A 24073-nucleotide genomic window follows, 5' to 3' on the forward strand; every position below is an offset into this window, starting at 1 on the left:
GGAACTCTCAAACATTTTGGCTTCGTGGTTATCATAAGGCTTAGATAAAACATCATGTGGTTGTAACAACTTATTTTAGGCTAATAGTAATTTAATGTTGTGAATATAGAAAGAGAAGCAAAAAGCAAATAAACAAAGAAATGAATATCCAAAAAACAAAACAACAAACAAAAGTCTCTAGACTTTATCTCTACTCCTTACCCCCAGACACAAAAATTTGGACTTTTGGTGTTCTGCTTTACCTCTTTGTATGTTGCTTATCCCTTGAAAAATTAATGCATTTATTATTATTTTTACTAATTGTCTTTTAGTCTTCCTGCTAGAGATATAAGTGGTTTTTGCTTCATGTCTGTAGAATTTGCATATACTTAGTTATTCTATATACTTACTGTATTAGTCCATTTCCCATGGCTTATAACAGAATACTTGAAACTGGATAATTTATAAAGAATCAAAATATATTTCTTACAGTTTGAAGGCTGAGAATTCCAATGTCCAGGGAACATATCTGGTGAGGACCTTCTTCTTGGTGGTGACTCTCTAAAGTGACACAGAGTGTCACATGGTGAGAGAGTGGCTTGAGCAAGAGAGCCAAACTTCTCACTCTTTCTCCTTTTAAAGCAATCAGAACCATGCCTGTGATAACTTATTACTTCATAAGTGGATTAATCTATTCATGAGGGCACAGTCCTTGTGATCCAATAACTTCTCAAATGCCCCACCTTTCAAATACTGTACTAGGACTTCCCACCTTCTTAACACTGTTACAATGGAGGTCAAGTTTCCAATACATTAACTTTGGGAGGGCATACTTGACCCAAGGAACTTATTTTTACCAGTGAATTTTATACCTTCAGGTATCATCTTGCGGCACCTTAGCACTTCTTTTTTTTTCATTTGAAGAACTTTCTTTAGCATTTCTTGTAGCACAAGTATGGTGGTGATAAATTCTCTCAGCTTTTTTTTGTCTGTGAAAGTCTTTATCTTTCCTTCACTTATGCTGGAAAATTTTATTGGGTGCAATATACTTCATTGACAATTTTTTTCCTTCAGCATTTAAAATATTCCATTTTCTACCAGCCTGTAAGGTTTCTGCTGAGAAGTCTGCTGCCAGGTGAATCGGGGCTCCCTTATGTGTTATTTGCCTTTTTAAAAAAATCTTGCTGCTTTCAGGATCTTCTCCTTGTGAACTTTGTGAGCTTGATTACAATATGTTTTGGGGTAAACTTATTTGGGTTGAATCTGATTGGTGACCTTTGAGCTTCCTGTACCTGGATATTTCTCTAGGTTTGGGAAGTTTTCTGTTAAAATCTCTTTGAATAAGCTTTCTACACCTTTGGAATTTTCCAGACATTCTTTGACCCCAGTGACTTGAATATTTGCTCTTTTGACACAGTCCAATAATTCCTGTAGACTTTGTTCATATTTTTTCCTTCTTTCCCCTACTCCTCTATATTTTTCAGTAGACTGTCTTTATGCTCACTGATTCTTTCTTCTGCTTGACTGTTTCTGCTGTTTATGCCCTCTGTTGCATTTCTAATTAGGTTTAGTGAATTTTTCAGTTCCAAATTTTTTTTTTAGTATCTCCGTGTCCTTGTTTCTGATAAATTACTAAGTTGCTTCTCTGTGTTCCCTTGAAGTTTGTTGAGTTTGCTTAGAATAGCTATTTTGAATTCTCTGTCTGAGAGGTCACATACCTCCATCTCTTTAGAGTTGGTCTCTGACACTTGTTCTTACTTTTTGGTAAGGTCATTGTTCCCTGAGTTGTTTGTTTATTTTTAATTAGACTTTTTTTTTTTGAGATAACTGTTGGCTCACAAGCACTTGTGAGAAATATGCAGAGAGATTCTGTATACACTTTACTCATTTGTTCTCACTGCAATAGTATAACCAGGATATGAACATTGATATAATCCACCCATCTTATTCATATTTTCCCAGATTTTCTTGTATTCCTGTGTGTGTATATGTGTTTCTGTGTGTTTAGTTTTATATAATTTCATCCACCAAAGTCAAGATGGAGAACAGTTCCATCACTGCAAGGATACCTCATGTTTCCTTTTTATAATGATACCACTTTTTTCCTTTGCCCACTATCACCCCAGGTCCCTAACTTTGGGCAACCACTAATTTGTACTCTATTTCTAAAATTTTGTCTTTCTAAAATGTTATTTACATGTAATCACACAATATGTAACCTTTTGGGATTTTTTTTCCCACTCTACATATTTCCATGGAGATTCATTCAAGTTGTTAAGTGTATCAATAATTGGCTCATTTTATTGCTGAGTATGATTTCATGGTTTGCCAGTTTTTTAGCCATTCACCCGTTGAAGAACATCTGTGTTGTTTCCAGCTTTTAGTTGTGACAAATGCAAATAAGACATTCATGTAGAGGTTTTTATTAACACACATCTTCATTTCTCTGAAATATATGCTTGAGTGCAATTGACGGGTCATATGACAGTTACGTATTTAGCCTTTTAAGAAACTAACTGTTATCTGTAGTGGTTGTACCATTTTACATCCCCACCAGTGATGTATGAGTGATCCATCTTCTCCATTCTTAGTAGCATTTGGTGTACTTACTATTTTTTTTTAATTTTAGTCATTTTGGTAGGTGTTTACTGATATCTCATTGTGGTTTTAATTTGCATTTCCCTGTAAAGTAATGATGCTGAGCATCTTTTCATGTGCTCATTTGCCATTTGTATATTCTATTTGGTGACATGTTTCATGTCTTTTGCCCATTTGCTAATTGAATTACTTGTTTGTGGCTCATCATTTTTATTCTCTTGACAGGGTCTTTCAGAGAGCAAAAGTTTTAGTTTTGATGAGATCCAATGTCTCAAGTTTTCCTTTTATAGATTTTGTTTTGGGGGTCAAGTCTATGAACTTTTGCCTAGCCCTAAATCCTGAATATTTTTCCACATGTTTTTTCCTAAAAGTTCTATTCCTTATATTGTTAAATTGAAGTCTGTGTTCTATTTTGAGTTAATTTTTATATAAGGTATGAGATTAAAAAAAAATTTTGCCAGTGATGTCCAAATGGTCCAGCAACATTAGTTGAAAATGGTGTCCTTCGTCCATTGAATTGGTTTTGCATATTTGTCAAAAATTAGTCAAGCATGTTTGTGTTGGTCTAATTCTAAATTCTCTATTCTGTTCCATTAATCTAGTTGTCCATTCCTCCACCAAACAACAGTCTTGATTGCCATGGGCCTTAGTATCTGCTAGAGTGACTCCTTCTACTTTATTCTTCTACTTCAATTTATTTAACCTATTTCCAGCCCTGTGTCCTTCCATATAAATTTTAGAATAAATTTGTATGTGTTTATAAAATGTCTTATTGGAATTTTGATAGGAGTTGCATTACATCTATAGATCAAGTGGGTAGATTTGAAATCTTTTACTATGTTGAGTCTTCTAATACAAGAACATGGCGTAAGTATATCCCTTTATTTAGGGAATACTTTGGTTTCTTTCACTGACATTTTGTAATGTCCAGCATACTGATCCTTTACATGGTTTGTTAAGCTCACTCATAATTGTTTCATTTTCTTTGTAATAATTGGAATTGGTTTGTGTTTTAAATTTGGCCTCCACATATTTATTGTTGGTATGTAGAAATGTTACTTATTTTTCAAGGTTGATCCTGTATTTCAAAACTTTGCTGAACTCACTTATTAGTTCTGGAAGATTTTTTGTCATCTGTTAAAATTTTCTATGTAGGCAATCATGTCATTTGAATTAGGAGGAGCAATTTTATTTCTCTTTCCAATCTGTGTGTTTTTTTATTTCTTTCCTTATTGCAGTGGCTAGAATTTCTAGTGCTATGTTAAATAAGAGTGCTTAGAGCAGACATCCTTGCTCTTCTTTCTAATCTTACGAAAAAATAATATAGTCTTTCACCATTGAGTATGCTGTTAGCTGCAGGTTTTTTGTAGGTGCTCTTTATTAAGTTGGGGAAATTTTCCTCTATTCCTAATGTATTGAGAGTTTTTATTATGAATGGGTGTTGGGTTTGGCCAAAGGCCTTTTCTGATTCAATTGGTATAATCATACATTTTTTCTTCTTTAGCCTATTAATGTGGTTGATTACAGTGATTAATTTTCAAATGTTGAATCATTCTTACACACCTGGACTAAGTCCCACTTGATCACGGTGTATAATTCCTTCTATATACTCCTGGATTGGATTTGCTTTTCTTTTTCTAGTTTCTTGAGATGGGAACTTAATGCTTCAGGACGTTTTCTATTTTCTAATGTAAGGGTTAGATTTAGCTTAGTACTGTAATTTAATTTAGTATTTAATTTAGTTTGATTTAATGCTATGAATTTTCCTCTCCACAGCACTTTAGCTACATCCCACATATTTTAATACAGTATATTTTCATTTTTATTCAGTTTTATGTTTTTAAATCTTCTTTAAGGTTTTTTCTTTGACTCATCGATTACTTAACAGTACATTGTTTCATTTCCAAGAATTCGGAAATTTTAAAAAAGATATTTTCAACTTCCAATTTAAATCCATTCTAGTCCGAGAACACACTCTATATGATTTCAATTCATTAAACTTAGTTCGGTTTGGTTTTCTAATGACACAGCATGTAATCTATCTTGGTGAAGGGTTTTATGGGCACTTGAAATTAGTATGTAGTCTGTGTGTGTGCACACACATACACACACAGAGTCATGCTCTGCATAACAATGTTTCAGTCAGTGATGGACCATATATATGACAATAGTCTCATAAGATTATCATGGCTATGGCATCTAGCCTAGGTGTGTAGCAGGCTATGCCATCTTTGTGTAAGTACATTGTATGATGTTTGCTCAAAGACAAAATCACCCAATGATGCATTTCTCAGATATATCCTCATCATTCAGTGATGCATAGATGTATAAGCGCACCTTGTTATCATTTTGTTTCTGTTTAAAGAACTCCCTGTAGTCCTTTAAGAATCAGTTTGATTAAAACTATTTGTCACTGGGGATGCTGGCATGTACATGTAGTCCCAGCTACTCAGGAGGATCCCTTGAGTCCAGAAGTTCTGGGCTGTAGTACACTATGCCAAACCTGCATCCACACTAATTTCGGCCTCAGTGGGGGGAGGGTGGGGAACCTCAGGTTGCCTAAGGATAAGTGAACCAGCTCAGGTCAGAAAACTAATTCTAATATATATATGATATGTACTATATATAAAAATAATATATAAATATATACAAAATAAAAAGTACATAACAAAGTATATATATGTTACTGTTGACTTCTATATCTCTGCTGATTTTTTTATAGTAGTTCTATTAATTTCTGAGAGTTGGATGTTGAAGTACTGTAATCTAATTGTGCATTTGCCTGTTTCTCCTTTCAGCTCTATAGTCTTTCTTCATGTAGTTTGAGGTTCTGTTAGGTGCATACACATTTAGGAGCATTATGTCTTCTGGGTTGAGTTATCCTTTTATCACTATTTCTAGATATTTCCTTTATTTCTAGATATTTCATTTGTTCCGAAGTCTATTTTGCCTGCTATTGATATAGTCTTTCTTTTGGTTAATGTTTGCAGATATATCTTTTTCCAGTCTTTTAATTTCCATCTACTCATGTTGCATGTAAAGTGAATTTCTTCTAGATAGCATATTTTTGGATAGTGGCTTTTTAAAAATTTTTAAATTTTTTATTCTAATCTACTCTACCAGTCTCTGTCACGTATTTGGTTTATTCCCACCATTTACATCTAAACTTCTTATTGAAATACCTGTAATTTTATTATTTGTCTTCTGTTTCTTCTCTGTCCTTAGTTTCTCCCTTTCTCTTTTCTTACCTTCTGTGGGCTATGTAAACACATTTTAGAATTCTGTCTTGATTTTTTATAGCATTTTGAGTACATCTTTTTGTACAGTGGTTTTAGTGGCTCTAGATGTTAAAGAATATACATAATTAACTTATCACAATCTACTGACATGGACATTTTATCACTTCTATTGAAGTGTAGAAACATTACTTCCATTTAAGTCCTTTACACACCCTGATTTCTAAATATAAGGGTCTTGGGTGTTGGTCCACATACACTGTGTACCACATAAAATGGTGTTATAATTTTTGCTTCAACCATCAAATATTTAATAAACTCATAAGAATGATAGTTTATTATATTTACCTCTAATTTTGTTAATTCTGATGTTCTTATTTCTTTCTTCTGAGGTTCTTATTTTCTTTCTTAAGTTATCAACCTTCTTTTATCATTTTGTTTCTGTTTATAAAACTTTCTTTAGTCATACTTTGTGTACATTTGATGAAAACAAATACTCAGTTTCCATTCATTGAGAATGTCTTGATTTTCCCTTCATTCCTAAAGGATATTTTTGCTAGGTATAAAATTTGTGATTGACAGTTAATTTATACTGTTGCTTGAAAAATGTTATGCCACTCTTTCTGGCTTCTGTTATTGCAGATGATAAATCTCCTGTCATTTGGACTGGTGTTCCCTTGTAAGTTTTACAACTCTTTTTCTTTGTTCTTTGCCTTCAGAAGCTTAATATAAATGCCTTGACATGAATTTCTTTGGTTTTACCTATCATTTGGGATTTGCTCTGCCTTATGCATCTGTATATTAATATTTTGGCCATATTTACAATATTTTCGGACATTACTTTTTAAATATGTTTCCACTGCTGCTCTCTTCTCTCATTCTAAGACACCGATTATACAAATATTAGATCATTTGTCCTTGAGGATATCTTTATTTTATTTTAATCTCCTTTCTTTTTCTTATGTTCATATTGGGTAAATTCCCTTGATCTGCCTTCATGTTCATGTATTCTATTCTCTGTCATCTCCATGTTACTCTTGAGCTCATATACCAAGGTTTTGTTTGTTTGCTTGTTTCAATGACTGTATTTTTTCAGTTCTTGAATTTCCATTATTTTTTTCATAACTTCTATTTCTTTGGTTAGTTTTTCTCTCTTTTTTTCATTTGTTTAAGAAAATTCAAAATTGCTCAGTGTAGTATTTTTGTGATACCTGCTTTAAGATCCTTGCCAGATCATGCTACCATATGATTTATCTCAGTATTGGTATCTATTGATTTTCTTTTTTCATTCATGTTGTGATTTTTCTGGTTCCTGGTATGACAAGTTCTGGTTTTTTTTAATTGTCTCCTGGACATTTTGGATGTTGCATTATGAGACTATGGATCGAATTTAATCTCCCTTTTAACACATGTTGAGGTATAGCACCATGGCCAGGTGGGTGTTTGTGTTCATTCAGCTTCCCACTTGTCCCTGCCAACACCACCCCACAAAAGTGGAGCATGACTCACACTGCAGTAGATGGGTCACGTGGACATTTAGCTTCTCTTTTGATATCTTTCCAGTGAGAACAGGATACTTCTGGTGTTGCCTCGCTGCCTCTGATGGGTGGTACATTCTTCATCCCTCTCTGAGCCATGCTACAGTCAGGAGGGGGCACTCACAGCTTACTCACCCTGCTCTGTTGCTGCAGGGTGGGAGTGGGAGCTCAGTTTCCTCTGGTGACTATCAGCACCAGGGGAGGTAGGGAGTGGAGTGATCCCCTCACATATCATCTCATCCTGCCTCCTTGATGACAGGTGTGAATGGAAATTACACTTCCCACTGGGTGCAATTCACAGGAAGGAAAGAGGTAAGTGGAGCACTGACTAGCCCTATCTCATAACACACCTTCACTCTCACTAATACCAGCGGGGATAGGGGCTCAGCTCCTCACTAGGCCCTGCTCGATAAGGAGTGGGGTGGGAACCAGAGCACAGGCCAGCCCTGATCCCCACCACCTAACTCAATCTCGCTGCTGTGACGTGGGTGGAAAAGCTCTATTTACAGCTGTGCCCCGCTGACCTTGGGGTAGAGGGAAAGTGGAGTGTGGACCAGCCCTGCCTCACACTGCCTCACTAAGTCTGGCTACTGCTGGGTGGGGGCCAAGGGGGAGGCTTGGAGTCTTGGTGGGCCAAAGTGACACTACCCTGCAGAGAACTGGGGCACAGCTAACTTCTGCCAGACAGTGGATGGAGGATAAGCCCCCTGCTCACTCCACCAATCCTACTTTGGAAGGGGAATCAGAGTGCCACCTGCTTCCTTTGAGTAGAGGATGGAAAACAAGCTTCTTACTCAGCCCCACCAAAAGTACCCCTATAATTACTCTGAGGAGTTCCCTGATTCACCATGTGAAGGGTGGAAGATTATCTCCCTGTTTGTTTTGGCAGCACCACCTGGCAGGGGATGGAAAAACTGACTGCTTCTGTCAGGGGAGTGGAGGGTTCCAGCTTGGCCCTGGCCACCCGCCATGTGGTGGAATCAGTCCTGCTGAGGAGGATGGGGTGGAAGGTCAGCCCCAATGGGTTCTGCTGGCACCATGAGTGTGTGTGTGTGTGTGTACGTGTAGCTTTTCTATTGGAGTTTGGTAAAGTAGGGCAGGTCCTTTTTGCTAAAAAAGGTTTTCTCTTTTAAGCCACATTTTCCTTGTTCTTTTTCTAGGAGAAGCAGGGTTTTCTTCGAGCTTATTTTACCAGTGCCTGTTGGCAGTTCTATGTTAGAACTGGAGTGCCCCGTCTAGGATATATGTGTGGTAATAAGAAAACCTAGGTTACTTACTGTCGTGTTGTTCCTCAAGTGCTGAGGTCCCTAAGTTTTTCACCTTCTCCCTGTCACTTTGCAGAGTCATCTGATACTTGTTTGTTGAATGTTTGGGGCTTTTTAATTGCAGAGAGAGGACCTGGGAGGAATAAGGCTATTCCATCTTCATCAAAACCAGAAGTGTTTTTAAAATGACCTGGTGTACCATTTAAAATGTCTGTTGCTTACAAACTCTTCATTATATTTAAAGCACATTGGCTAAAATGGTGGAAGGTAAGGAAAATCTTTGTAAAATGAGTTAGGTATGGGAAAAGAAGAGGGAGAAGATATGCTGATCAAATATTGCAGAGTCAATTCCGATGAAGTTAGAAATGATCTTATTCACAAATAAAAATGTGGCATAAATACAGCATGATCTCACTCATATGGAACCTTTAAAAAAAGTGGTTTTTGTAGAAGTAGAGAGTAGAATATGGTTACCAGGGGTGGAAGGAGGGATGGGGGGCAGAGGAGAAGGGTGTCTATGCTAAGTGAATCATTGGGCAGTATATGCATGTATTGAAACAACATGCTGAACCTCATAAATACGTACAAGTAAATATTAAAATACAAAAAAATTAAATTTGGAATAAATTGCAGCAGTGATCAGGTGTATTGGCAAGCTGTAAAGTGCTTATGAAAAACCTGTACATGAGCATTTGAAGATTCCATTAATTATTTTCAGCAAATATTTTCTCACATTTGAAGTTAAAAGGCAGGATGAAATTGTTTCTGAACTAAATATCATGCTGGATGTATGTAAAATAACTAGATAGGCTAACAGGGTGTATCCTTTATTAGCCATGATTATTGCAGCTATCACTACCGGCACAGAGTCATCCCTTTCGAGTGCACAAGTGGATTAATCCCCAATTAGAAATGTGGGCTTCATGAAAGGACAATATTTAATGTGGCATCATGTGTGAACATTTCAGCTAATTTACCTGACCATGAACAACAGGGGAAAGAGAAATTGCTAATGTTTCATATTCAACATGGGGATGGAGCTTGAGGAGATAATGCAATTTGCACTTCTTTAAACATTGTTTCAATTAATTTTGGCAGGTATGTCTTTTTGAAGCAACTTTAGATGAAGGAAAACTGCTTGCGGACCCTCCAAATGTCTTTTTCCATGTTACAATTACCATCACTGTAGTTTGTATCTGATTGTTTTGTGAATGGGGGAAAGTAGAGTCATTACAATGCAGAAATGATTTTCATCAATTTTGCAGATCTCTTGAGGAGTTCCTTGTGCTGCCGTGTGTAGTTTGATGTTTATTTGTACCGTGTGTAAGTGGTTACACACGGTACAAATGAAATGTAGTGATTAAAATCATAAGCAATGCTTGATCATGGTTAAAATAAGTACCAAGGGTAAGCTCTTCTATTAATTAGTGAGAGCTGATCCAAATTAGTATCTTTAATTATAAACAGTTTTTAATTTTTGTTGCAACCTATTAGATATACTGTCCTAAATTATTAACACTAGTACGTTAACTATAGGTGACTCGTTTTTAAAATGTACAGTGGAAGGTCCCATGAAAAAATGTACACTCATAAATACACATTTTAGATAATATTTCAAGTGGAATCAGAAAATTAGCATAAACAAAAATGTATTAACTTTGCGTATTGAGCCAAGCTTCAGACATTAAAAACCAGAACTGTGTCCCGATGCATGAAGTCTTTGATTCAAGATTTCCTTGCACTCAGAATCGTTTTTGTATGGCTTTCTGTTCCCTCCAGTCATATTACATTTATTTTTATTGCAAACTTTTGATGTATTCCTTAAACTGTTTCATCTTGTGCCTTTATCTGACAAATGGTAAGGAAAGTAGTTACTGCCCCTTGATATTGAAAAAGGTGACAAACCTACTTGTGTATCTGTATGTAGCCATGGAGTAGTTGAAGCAGAGTAAGTGAAATGCCTAGAAATTGTCTTAAGTTTTGATTTTGTGTGTTTGCATTTGTAGATGCACATTTTTGAATAGGTTAATTGCTGTGGGCCAGGATTTCTCAATCTCAGTACTGTTGCCATTTGGACTGGATAATTCTTTGTCGTGAAAGGCTTTCCTGTGCATTGTAGGATGTTCAGTAGCAGCCATGGCTCTACCTACTAGATGCCAGTAGCAAACCTGTTGCCCCTCCATCTACCTCCATCCCTTTCTGTGACAGCAAACAATGCCTGCAGACATTGCCAAGTGTCTCCCAAGAGGCAAAATCATCCTTGGATGGGAAAAACTGCTTTACAATCTCATCCTTGCCTACCTCATTTCTTAATAATTTGCATGGTTTAAAAAAATTTTTTTGGAGACACATAAGTTATGATACCATACCTGTACAGAAAAGGCTTGGGTTTAATGTTAACCATATTTAAGTGAGAGAAGTTTATTAAAGCATAAAATAAGAAAAACAGAAGCAAAAAGTAAATTCTAAAATGATACAATTGCTAAGGGTGGCTCGTAGGAATTTAGAATTGGTGACATTGTTTTTAAGAAGAATAAAATATTAAAATAATTTCAAAGACAAAGTATACTTTTTCTGAGTTCGAACACTATAATCAGTGAGGCCCCAAAATACTGATTACTTAAAATGTGTATTTTGACTTAAAATGGGATACAAGTTAAAGAAAGTGCATAAGATTGTTAGTGACAGAAATATTGTGCTTAAGAGAGAAAAACTGTCTTGGTTATATGAAAAGAAATGGATTTCAATAAATCATCAATTTGAAAAGGGAAGCAACATTGCAGAGGTCTCAATATTGTTTTGGGATTGCATACTGGTTAGGCTAAAGTTAAAAATGTCTAGACCAGTTATTGGTGCCTTAATTTGATATAAACTCTATTGAAAGACATTTGTAGGGAACATATTTATGAAAAGTCTGTTAATTATTAATTCCTAGGAAGATTTTGAAAGAGCAAAATAAAATAATAAACACGTATTTTTTTTTTAAATTTTATTTTGTCGATATACATTTTGGCTGATTATTGCTCCCCATCACCAAAACCTCCCTCCCTTCTCCCTCCCCCCTCCCCCACAACAATGTCCTTTCTGTTTGCTTGTCGTATCAACTTCAAGTAATTGTGGTTGTTATATCTTCTTCCCCCCTCCCGGTTTTGTGTGTGTGTGTGTGTGTGTGTGTGTGTGTGTGTGTGTGTGTGTGTGTGTGTGTGTGTGTGTGTGTGTGTGTGTGAATTTATATATTAATTTTTAGCTCCCACCAATAAGTGAGAACATGTGGTATTTCTCTTTCTGTGCCTGACTTGTTTCACTTAATATAATTCTGTCGAGGTCCATCCATGTTGTTGCAAATGGCAGTATTTCATTCGTTTTTATAGCTGAGTAGTATTCCATTGTGTAGATGTACCACATTTTCCGTATCCACTCATCTGATGATGGACATTTGGGCTGGTTCCAACTCTTGGCTACTGTAAAGAGTGCTGCGATGAAAGTTGGGGAACAGGTATACCTTCGACTTGATGATTTCCATTCCTCTGGGTATATTCCCAACAGTGGGATAGATGGGTCGTATGGTAGATCTATCTGCAATTGTTTGAGGAATCTCCATACCATTTTCCATAGAGGCTGCACCATTTTGCAGTCCCACCAACAATGTATGAGAGTTCCTTTTTCTCTGCAACCTCGCCAGCATTTATCGTTCAGAGTCTTTTGGATTTTAGCCATCCTAACTGGAGTTAGATGGTATCTCAGTGTGGTTTTGATTTGCATTTCCCGGATGCTGAGTGATGTTGAGCATTTTTTCATATGTCTGTTGGCCATTTGTATATCTTCCTTAGAGAAATGCCTACTTAGCTCTTTTGCCCATTTTTTAATTGGGTTGCTTGTTCTCTTCTTGTAAAGTTGTTTGAGTTCCTTATATATTCTGGATATTAATCCTTTGTCAGATGTATATTTTGCAAATATTTTCTCCCACTCTGTTGGTTGTCTTTTAACTCTGTTAATTGTTTCTTTTGCTTTGCAGAAGCTTTTTAGTTTGATATAATCCCATTTGTTTATTTTTCCTTTGGTTGCTCATGCTTTTGGGGTCGTATTCATGAAGTCTGTGTCCAGTCCTATTTCCTGAAGTGTTTCTCCTATGTTTTCTTTAAGAAGTTTTATTGTTTCAGGGTGTATATTTAAATCCTTAATCCAGTTTGGTTGACTTTAGTATACGGTGAGAGGTATGGATCTAGTTTCATTCTCCTGCATATGGATATCCAGTTATCCCAGCACCATTTGCTGAAGACGCAGTCCCTTCCCCAGTGAATAGGCTTGGTGACTTTGTCAAAGATCAGATGGCAGTAAGTGTGTGGGTTGATTTCTGGATTCTCTATTCTATTCCATTGGTCAGTGTGTCTGTTTTTATGCCAGTACCATACTGTTTTGGTTATTATAGCTTTGTAGTATAGCTTAAAGTCAGGTAGTGTTATGCCTCCAGCTTTATTTTTTTTGCTCAGCATTGCTTTGGCTATGCGTGGTCTATTATTGTTCCATATAAATGTCTGGATAGTTCTTTCCATTTCTGAGAAAAATGTATTTGGAATTTTGATGGGGATTGCATTGGATTTGTGTATCACTTTGGGTAGTATGGACATTTTCACTATGTTGATTCTTCCAATCCAAGAGCATGGGATATCTTTCCATCTTCTTGTATCCTCTCTAATTTCTTTCAGCAGTCGTTTGTAGTTCTCATGATAGAGATTTTTCACCTCCTTGGTTAACTCAATTCCTAAGTATTTTATTTTTTGGTGGCTATTGTAAATGGGCAGGCTTTCTTGATTTCTCGTTCTGTGTGTTCACTATTGGAGAAAAGAAATGCTACTGATTTTTGTGTGTTGATTTTGTATCCTGCTACTGTGCTGAAATCATTTATCAATTCCAAGAGTTTTTTTTGTAGAGGTTTTAGGCTGTTCGATATATAGGATCATGTCATCTGCAAACAGAGACAGTTTGACTTCATCTTTTCCAATCTGGATGCCCTTTATTTCCTTCTCTTCTCTGATTGCTCTGGCTAGTACTTCCAACACTATGTTGAATAGGAGTGGTGAGAGTGGGCATCCTTGTCTAGTTCCTGTTCTTAAAGGAAAAGCTTTCAGCTTTTCCCCATTCAGGATGATATTGGCAGTGGGTTTGGCATATATGGCTTTAATTATGTTGAGGTACTTTCCCTCTATACCTAACTTATAGAGGGTCTTTGTCATGAATGAGTGCTGAACTTTATCAAATGCTTTTTCAGCATCTATAGAGACGATCATATGGTCCTTGTGTTTGAGTTTATTAATATGGTGTATCACATTTATTGATTTGCATATGTTGAACCAACCTTGCATCCCTGGGATGAATCCCACTTGGTCGTGATGAATAATTTTTCGTATGTGTTGTTGTATTCTGTTTGCTAGTATTTTATTGAGGATTTTTGCATCTATATTCATCAAGGATATCGGCCTGTAGTTTTCTTTTTTGGTTATATCTTTACCTGGTTTTGGTATCAGGATGATGTTTGCTTCATAGAATGAGTTTGGGAGATTTGCGTCCGTTTCAATCTTTTGGAATAGTTTGTAAAGAATCGGTGTCAATTCCTCTTTGAATGTTTGGTAAAATTCTGCTGTGAACCCATCTGCTCCTGGGCTTTTCTTTGTTGGGAGCCTTCTGATAACAGCTTCAATCTCCTTTATTGTTATTGGTCTGTTCAAATTTTCTACGTCTTTATGGTTCAGTTTTGGGAGCTTGTGTGTGTCCAGAAATTTATCCTTTTCCTCCAGATTTTCAAATTTGTTGGCGTATAGTTGTTTGTAGAAGTCTCGAATGATTCCTTGTATTTCAGATGAATCAGTTGTAATATCGCCTTTTTCATTTCTAATTTTTGTTTTTGAGTCTTCTCTCTTCTTTTTTTTGTTAGCCATGCTAATGGTTTGTCAATTTTATTTATCTTTTCAAAAAACCAACTTTTTGATTCGTTGATCTTTGAATTGTTTTTTGGTTTTCAATTTCATTCAGTTCTGCTCTGATCTTAATGATTTCTTTCCGTCTGCTAACTTTAGGTTTGGATTGTTCTTGTTTTTCTAGTTCTTTAAGGTGAAATGTTAGGTTGTTCACTTGCCATCTTTCCATTCTTCTGAAGTGAGCATTTAATGCAATAAATTTCCCCCTCAATACTGCTTTTGCAGTATCCCACAGGTTTTGGTATGATGTATCATTGTTTTCATTAGTTTCAATAAATTTTTTGATTTCCTGCTTGATTTGTTCTTGGACCCATATGTCATTAAGTAGAATGCTGTTTAATTTCCATGTGTTTGTATAGTTTCCAGAGTTTTGTTTGTTATTAATTTCTAGTTTTAATCCATTGTGGTCTGAGAAGATACATGGGATAATTCCAATTTTTTTGAATTTACTGAGACTTGTTTTGTAACCTAATATGTGATCTATACTGGAGAATGATCTATGTGCTGCTGAGAAGAATGAATATTCTGAGGTTGTTGGGTGGAATGTTCTGTAGATATCTGCCATTTCCAATTGGTCTAGAATTTTGTTTAGATCTTGTGTTTCTCTACTGATTCTTTGCCTAGATGATCTGTCTAATATTGACAGTGGGGTGTTCAGGTCCCCTGCTATTATGGTATTAGTGTCTATTTCCTTCTTTAGGTCTAATAGAGTTTGTTTTATAAATCTGGCTGCTCCAACATTGGGTGTGTACATATTTATGATGGTTATGTCTCCTTGATGGATCAGTCCTTTTATCATTAAGTAGTGTCCCTCATTGTCTCTTTTTATGGTTTTTAGTTTAAAGTCTATTTTGTCAGATATAAGAATAGCTACTCCAGTTCATTTTTCTTTTCTGTTTGCATGATAAATCTTTTTCCATCCTTTCACTGTTAGTCTATGTGAATCTTTATGGGTGAGGTGGGTCTCTTGTAGGCAGCATATAGTTGGGTCCTCCTTTTTGATCCAGTCAGCCAGTCTGTGTCTTTTGATTGGGGAATTTAAGCCTTTTACATTAAGAGTTGTTATTGAAAGGTGTTGATTTATTCCTAGCATTTTATTGGTTGTTTGGTTGTCTTAGGTGTCTTTTGTTCCTTGCTTTCTGATTTACTGTTTGGTTTCTGTGTTTGTTGGTTCCTTAGGTTGTAGATAGCGTTTTTGTTTGCTTGTTTTCTCTTCATGAATGCCATTTTTATTATACTAGTGGGTCTTGATTTTTCTTGGGTTTTTATGGCAGTGGTAGTTATTTTTCAGGAACCAAACCCAGTACTCCCTTGAGGATTTCTTATAAGGGTGGTCGTGTGGTAGTGAACTCCCGCAGTTTTTGTTTGTCTGAGAAATATACTATTTGCCCTTCATTTCGGAAGGATAGCCTTGCAGGGTAGAGTATTCTTGGCTGGCAATCTCTTTCTTTTAGTATTTTGAAAATATCAACCCATTCCTTTCTAGCTTTTACGGTTTGTGATGAAAAGTCTGATGTTAGCCTGATTGGGGCTCCCTTATATGTGATTTGAGGCTTCTCTCTTGTAGCTCTTAAGATTGTCTCTTTGTCTCTGAGTTTTGCCAATATGACTATGACATGTCTTGGAGAAGGCCTTTTTGGGTTGAATACGTTTGGAGATCGTTGAGCTTCCTGGATCTGAAGATCTGTGAATTTTCCTATGCCTGGGAAGTTTTCTGTCACTATTTTGTTGAATATGTTTTCAATGCAATCTCCGTTTTCGTCCCCTTCTGGAATACCTATGACTTGGATATTTGAGCGCTTAAGGATGTCTGATATCTCTCTTAGATTTTCTTCAATGTCTTTGATTCTTTTTTTTTTTTGGTCTTCTTGTGTTATTTCAAACAGCCCATCTTCAAGTTCAGAGGTTCTCTCTTCAACTTCGACAAGCCTGCTTGTTAAACTCTCCATTGTGTTTTTCATTTCACTGAATAAGTTCTTCAGTTTGGCAAGTTCTGCTACATTTTTTTCAGGACATTGATTTCCTTGTACATTTCCTCTTTCAGGTCCTGTATACTTTTCCTTGTTTCTTCATGATGTCTAGCTGAGTTTTCTTGTATCTCATTCAGTTTCCTTAGAATTATCACTCGAACTTCCTTGTCAGTCATTTCAAGGGCTTCTTGTTCTGTAGGATCTAGAGTTTGAGATTTATTAACTTTTGGTGGTGTACGTTCTTGATTTTTTGTATTTCTGGTATCTTTTTTTTGATATTTATTTATTGTGGCAGGGGGTTTCACAGTCCACCGCTTTGAGACTATTGACTAAGATGTTGCTGTGGTTGCCAATTTGGTATGGCTACCTCCGTGACTGCTCAGTTGGCCTCTAGTGCCTTGTGTGTGTGGTTGCTTCAGGCCTTGGGTCTCTCTGGGGTGCCAGTTCTCTGGTCAGCTTGGACTCTGCTGGGCTGCTGAATCACGGGGCAGTACCACAGGGTGTGTGGTCTCTGCTGAGCTTCCACTTCCCGTGCAGGACTTCTCCCTTTTCCGTGAGCTCTGGCCTGGGCTGCTGGATCACGCAGTGGCAGCCCCACAGGGTGTGTGTTTTCTCCTAAGTCTCCGCCTCCCTGGCCGTACGTCTAACCACTCTGTGCGCACTGGACTGGGCTGGGACGTGTCTTCTGCAACCCTCGTGTATCAGCTGGGCCTTCAAGACCCTGCTCAGCATTGCCTCGCCCAGGAAGTCTACCAGGTTTCTGGTAGGTGCAGACGACCGGTCTCTCTGGGTGCCTTTGTAGCACTGTGTAGATCTTTCTTGGGACTTATCACCTTCCTACTGGGATCGTGGGTTTTTTTTGTACTTGTCTTATCTCCCACACCAGAGCGTGAGCTCCTCGGGGTAGGAGCCCGCAGCACACGGTTCACCTTTGAATCCCCCGGCATGGACCGACTCCAGTGCCTGCCCGCAGTCAGCTCTCTGGCAGGTTTAAGCAAACTCAGGAATGCTCCGACCACACTATCCCTAACCAGAAATTGGTTAGACGTTTTTCTGAACTGGTGGCCGCAGAGATGGTATCTGCCTCCCGGTAACAGGAAGTTTACCGGGGGCTGGAGCCCAGGGTGCGTTAGAGTGACATTTGGCCCACCCCTTACTTCCTTGCCCTCCCGACACTGGTCAGGGATTTCCCACGCCACCAGCCCCACCAGAGAACCGCGGAGGGAGTGGGAGGGGAGGCCAGCCCGCAGGCCCTGGGAAGCCCCGCGCCAGGGCAAGCAAGTGGGAAGGCTCAATGAGGAGCTGAGCCGGGCGAGGAGGACAGGCCTGGCCAAGCCGGGCCAGAGCCACCACCACCTGAGAAAATGGAGGCAGCCCCGGGGCCGGTGAGTGGCCCAGTGGGGCAGGCGGAAGCCAGGCAGGCATCCGCCTCCCCAAGCAGGGCTGGGCCGGGCCGGGCAGCTCCCTCCTCTGCTTCCTCGGCGGCCGCCACCTCGGACTGCTCACTCGGTCCCGCGGCATGGCTCGGGCACTCCCAGGAATCTTCTTTTATGCCGGCATGAAACCTCAAATCCTGAATAAGGCAGCTGGCCGCTGCAGCTAAGAAACAGTTCTTTTCCTGCTCCACACTTCAAAGCTGTTGCCTGTAAACAAGGCAGCCTCTCCTGCCAAGGGCAAAGTAGCGGTCAGCCCCCACGACCGACCACCAGCAGCGGTCCTCCCTTAAGAGACGGCAAGAGTAAGGTCCACAAGTTTCCCCACTGCCTAAGGCCCAGTGACCGCCTTTTCCACCTCAGCTACTCAGCGCCAACTGACGCAGCCACCGCCATCTTAGGATCGCCCATGGAGTCAATCCGAGGCTGCGTTATATTAAAAGGCACTACTGCATAATGTTCCTGGCCTGGAATGCCTCTGGAAGCATAAGCAGGTCTAGTGTGGCTTCCCTCTCAGTCTGGTGCAGACTTTCTGAGATGGCTTCAGTGACTTTATTTAGATAAAAACTCAGCCATTTTAGACCAATTTGTCATATATCAAATCTCTCCCGGGCACCGCACCCACGCTGGCTCGCGAGATGGCTGAGGGTGCGGGCCCTGCCGGGGCTGTCACCTGGGGCTGCCCCCGCCACTGCCGCCGACCGCCGCGCCCACCCTGCCACTGTCCCTCACCACTGCCGGATCCCAGCCTCCGGGCGCTGGAATCTCTCAGTCTTTTTGATATGGGCTAGTCTGAGTGAGATGATATCTCAGTGTGGTTTTAATTTGCATTTCCCTGATATTTAGTGATTTGAGCATTTTTTCATGTGTCTGTTGGTCATTTGTGTATCTTCCTTTGAGAAATGCCTATTTTGCTCCTTTGTCCCCTTTTAATTGGAGTACTTGTTTTTTTATTGTTAAGTTGTTTTAGTTCCTTGTATATTCTGGATATTAATCATTTGCCAGGTACATGGTTTGCAAATTTTTTCTCTCATTATGTAGGTTGCCTTTTTGCTCTGTTAATTGTTTCTTTTGCTGTGCAGAAGCTTTTTATAATCCCATTTGTTTATTTTTTTCTTTTGTTCCCTGTGTTTTGGGGGTCTTATTCATAAACTCTTTGCCAAGTTCTGCTTTCTGACGTGTTTCCACTGTATTCTTTTAGTAGTTTTATGGTTCAGGTCAGGTTTTTAAGTCTTTAATCCATTTTGAGTTGATTTTGGTACATGGTGAGAGGTATGGGCCTAGTTTTATTTTTCTGCATGTGGATGTCAAGTTTTCCCAGCACCATGTATTGAAGAACAGTCTTTTCCCCAGTGTATATTTTCTTGTTGTCTTTGTAAAAGCTCAGTTTGCTGTAAGTATGTGGGTTGATTTCTGGGTTCTCTATTCTGTTCCATTGGTCTGAGTGTCTGTTTTTATGCCAGTACCATGCTGTTGTGGTTACTATAGCTTTGTAGTATAACTTGAAGTCAGGTAGTGTTCTGCCTCTGGGTTTATTTATTTATTTATTTATTGCTCAGGATTGCTTTGGCTATTCATGGTTTTTTGTTGCTGTATATAAATGTTAGGACTGTTTTTTCTGTTTCTGTGAAGAATACCATTGGTATTTTGATGAGGATCCTATTAAATCAGTAGATTGCTTTGGGTAGTATGGACATTTTCACAGTGTTCATTTTCCCATTCCAAGAGCGTGGAATATCTTTCCAACTTTTTGTCTCTTCTTTCATTTCTTTTAACAGTGATTTGTAGTTCTTGTTGTAGAGATCTTTCACCTTCTTGGTTAAATTGATTCCTAGGTATTTTATTTTTTTAGTGACTATTGTAAATGGGCTTACATTCTTGATTTCTTTTTCTGCTATTTCTTTGTTGGATTATATATACACTAGTGATTATTGCATGCTGATATTGTATCCTTCAACTTCACTGCAATTGTTCATCAGCTCTAGGAGTTTTGTAGTAGAGTCTTTAGGTTTTTCTCTATATAGGATCATGCTAGCTGCAAACAGGAATAATTTAACTTTATCCTTTCCAATCTGAATGCCCTTTATTTCTTTCTCTAGGCTGACTGCTCTTGCTAGTACCTCCAATACTATATTAAATAAGAGTGGTGAGAACAGGCATCTTTGTCTTGTTCCCATTCAGAATGATATTTGTGGTGTGTTTGTTGTAAATGGATTTTATTGTTTTGATATACTTTACTTCTATACCTAATTTGCTGAGAGTCTTTATAATGATGGGATGTTGAATTCTGTCAAATGCTTTTGCTGTGTCTATTGAGATAATATCGTTTTTGTCCTTGATTTTGTTGATGTGGTGTATCACATTTTTTGACTTACTTATGTTGAACCATCCTTGCATCCCTGGAATGAATCCCATTTGATCATGGCATATAATTTTTTTTGATGTGATTTTGTATTCTGATTGCTACAGTTTTGTTGAGAATTTTTTTTTTTTTTGTCTTTTTGTGACCAGTAAGGGGATCGCAACCTTTGGCTTGGTGTTGCCCACCCCACGCTCAGCCAGTGAGCGCACCAGCCATCCCTATATAGGATCTGAACCCGCAGCGGGAGCGCCGCTGCACTCCCAAGTGCTGCACTCTCCTGAGTGCGCCACGGAGCCGGCCCTTGTTGAGAACTTTGCACCTATGTTCATCAGAGATTTTCACCTGGAGTTTTCATTTTTGGTTGTATCTTTGGTTTTGGTATCAGGGTGATGCTGGACTCAGAATGAGTTTGGGATAATGGCCTCTGTTTCAATTTTTTGGAATAGTTTGAAGAGAATTGGTATTAATTGCTCCTTAATGGTTCAGTAGAATTCAGCAGTAAAGTAATCCAGACTGAGTTTTTCTTTTTTGGGATACTGCTGATTTCTGTTTTAATTTCATCACTTGTTATTGGTCTCTTCAGGTTTTCTATTTCTTCTTGGTTCAGTCTTGGTAGTTTTTATGTGTCCAGAAATTTATCCATTTCTTCCAGGTTTTCAAATTTGTTGACATGTAATTGTTTGGAGTAGTCTCTAATGATTCTTTGTATTTCTGTGGAATCAGTTCTGTCTCCTTTTTCGTTTGTTTTTTGTTATTTGGGTCTTCTCTCTTCTACATTTTATTAACCCAGCTAATAGTTTGTGTATTTTGTTTATCTTCTCAAAAAGCTAGTGTTTTGTTTCATCAATCTTTTATATTGTTGTTTGGGTCTCTATTTTATTTAGTTCTGCTCTGATATTATTTCTTTCTGTCTACTAATTTTAGGATTGGATTGTTCTTGTTTTTCTAGTTCATTGAATTATAGCATTAGATTATTTATTTGAGATATTTCTACTCTTTTGACATAGGTGTTTATTGCAATAAACTTGTTCATACTTTTTGAAGTATCCCAGAGGTTTTGGTATTGTTTATATTTATTTTCATTAGTTTCAAGAAATTTGTTGTTTCCTGTTTAATTTTTTCTTGGACCAATAGATCACTCAGGAGCCTGTTGTATACTTTCCATGAATTTTGCTTGTTATTTATTTCCAGAATTTTGCTTGTTATTTATTTCCAGTTTTAATCTGTTGTGGTCTCTAAAGGTACTTGAAATGATTTCAATTTTTAGAAATTTGTTGAGACTTGGTTTTTGACCTAACTTGTGGTACGTCCTGGGGAATATTCCATGTACTGATGAGAAGAATGTGTATTCTGTGGTCATTGGATGAAATGTTCTGTAGACATCTGCCAAGTCCAGTTTGTCTGAAGTGTAGTTTAAATCCTGTGTTTCTATGTTGATTCATTGCCTAGATGATCTGTCCAATGCTGAAAGAGGGATGCTGAGGTACCCAACTACTATCATATTGGGGTCTAAATCTTTCTTTAGGTCTAATAGTGTTTGTTTTATATATCTAGGTGCTCTGGTTGGTTGCATCTATTTTTATGATTGTTATTTTGTCTTGCTGGATAGATCCTTTTATACTTATATAGTGTCTTTGTCTCTTTTATGGTTTTTGGTTTAAAGTCTATTTTAACTGATATAAGAATAGCTACTCCTGCTTGTTTGTGGTTTCCATTTGCATGGTATCTTTTTCCATCCTTTCATTATTGGTCTGTGTGTGTCTTTACAGGTGAGTTGAGTCTCTTGAAGACAGATATAATTGAGTCTAGCATTTTAATCTAATCAGTCAGTCTGTGTCTTTTGAGTGGAGTGTTTAATCTGTTTACATTTGGGGATGTTATTGAAAAGTATTATCTTACTCCTGACATTTTATCGATTTTTGTTTGGATGTTTTAAGTGTTATTTTCTTCCCCTTTTATTGTATGTCTTCTATTTTTTTGGTTTGTTGAGGTTTGTTAGATTTAGTTTCTTTCTCTGACTTGTTTGCATTTTTGTTCCACCAGTGGGTTTTGTTTCGTCTTGTGTATTCATAACAGTGATCATCATTTTTTCTGGATTCCAGGTGTAGTAAGACTCCCTTGAAGTTTTTTTTGCAGGGCTAGTTGTGTGGTGGTGAACTCCCACAGTTTTTATTTGTCTGGAAAATACACTATTTCTCCCTCATTTCTGAAGGATAGCCTTGATGGATATAGTATTCTTGGCTGGCAGATTTTTTTCTTTTAATACTTTGAATATAGCATTCCCATTTTCTTCTGGCCTGGAGAGTTTCTGTTGAGAAGTCTTCTGTTAGTCTAATGGGAGCTCCCTTTTCTCTTGCTTCTTTTAGGATTCTCTCTTTGTCATTGAGTTCTGCCAGTTTGAGTATAATGTGTTTCAAAGAGGATCTTTTTGGATTGAATCTGTTTGGGGATCTTTGAGCCTCCTGTATCTGCAGGTCTGTGTCTCTCCCCATACCTGGGAGGCTTTCTGATATTATTTTGTGAAATAGGTTTTCAATGCCTTTGCTTTTCTCCTCCCCTCTGGAACACCCATGATTTGGATTTGTATGCTTAAATTTGTCTGCTTGCTCTCTTAGATTTTCTTCATTTAAAAATTTTTTCTTCCTTTTCTTTTTGTCTTTCTGGGTTATTTTGAGAAGACTGTCTTCAAGACCAGAAATTCTTTCTTCTGCTTGCTCTAACCTGCTGCTTAAGCTCTTGATTGTATTTTTATTTCATTGAATGAATTGTTCAGTTCCAGGAGTTCCCCTACATTCATTTAAAAAATATTAATCTCTTTGTCAATTTTCTCCTTCATATCCTGGATATTTTTTCTCATTTCATTTTGTTGCCTAGCTGAGTATTCTCATATCTCATTGAGTGTCCTTAAGATTGTTGATCAGAATTTCTTTTCATTCATTTCAAGGGTTTCCTGCTCTATGGGGTCTGATCCTTGAGAATTACTGTATTCCCTTAGTGGTGTCATATTTTCTTTTTCTTTTTTTTCATATTTCTAATATCTTTGCATCAATGTCTTGTCATCTGATAGAGCAGTTGCTTCTTCTATTACTCTGTGTGGGCTTTTAAGAGAGCGATTCTTCCTTTTCTGGCTCTGCTTGTGACTCTCCTTGTGTCAATGCCACTGAATGGATGGTGGGCCCCCTGCTTGGTGTCCATGACTGCTACTGTGGCAGCAAGCCTCCCTTGCAGCAGCAGTGACTGTGGTGGTGGCTGTGTTGGACCACTTGCATGGAAGTGTTGTTTGTGGCATCTTCTTGTCTTCTGTCAGTTGGGGTGCTGCCTGTGGCTCCTGCCTATGTCCCCAGGCATACTCCTGTCTTCTGTTGGGTTGGGGAGGCTGCCTACAGCTCCCAGTGAGCTCTCCAGGCACATTTCCTGCCTTCTTCTAAATTTAAAAACTATGTGGAGTGATGTCACCAAAAAAATGAGACACATAGGAATAAATTTATCCAAGGTGATGAAAGACCCTACAATGAAAACTATAAAAAATTGATGAAAGAAATTGAAGACACAAATAAAGGAAAAAATATACCCTGTTCATGGGTTGGAAGAATTAATATCATGAAAATGTCCATATTACCCAAAGAAATCTACAGATTCAACACAATCCCTGTCAAAATACCAATGACATTCTTCACAGAAATAGAAAAAAAAATCTTAAAATTTGTAGGATACCAT

The 24073-nt window shown here is 37.8% G+C and overlaps 1 protein-coding gene across 1 annotated transcript in view; it reads left to right on the top strand.

The window, feature by feature from the left end:
• USH2A (usherin) overlaps positions 1 to 24073 on the top strand; it is a 763885-nt gene that overhangs the window by 17786 nt on the left and 722026 nt on the right. The window lies entirely within an intron of this gene.

The sequence above is a fragment of the Cynocephalus volans genome, chromosome 11 (assembly GCF_027409185.1).
Source record: "Cynocephalus volans isolate mCynVol1 chromosome 11, mCynVol1.pri, whole genome shotgun sequence".
Classification (NCBI taxonomy): domain Eukaryota; kingdom Metazoa; phylum Chordata; class Mammalia; order Dermoptera; family Cynocephalidae; genus Cynocephalus; species Cynocephalus volans.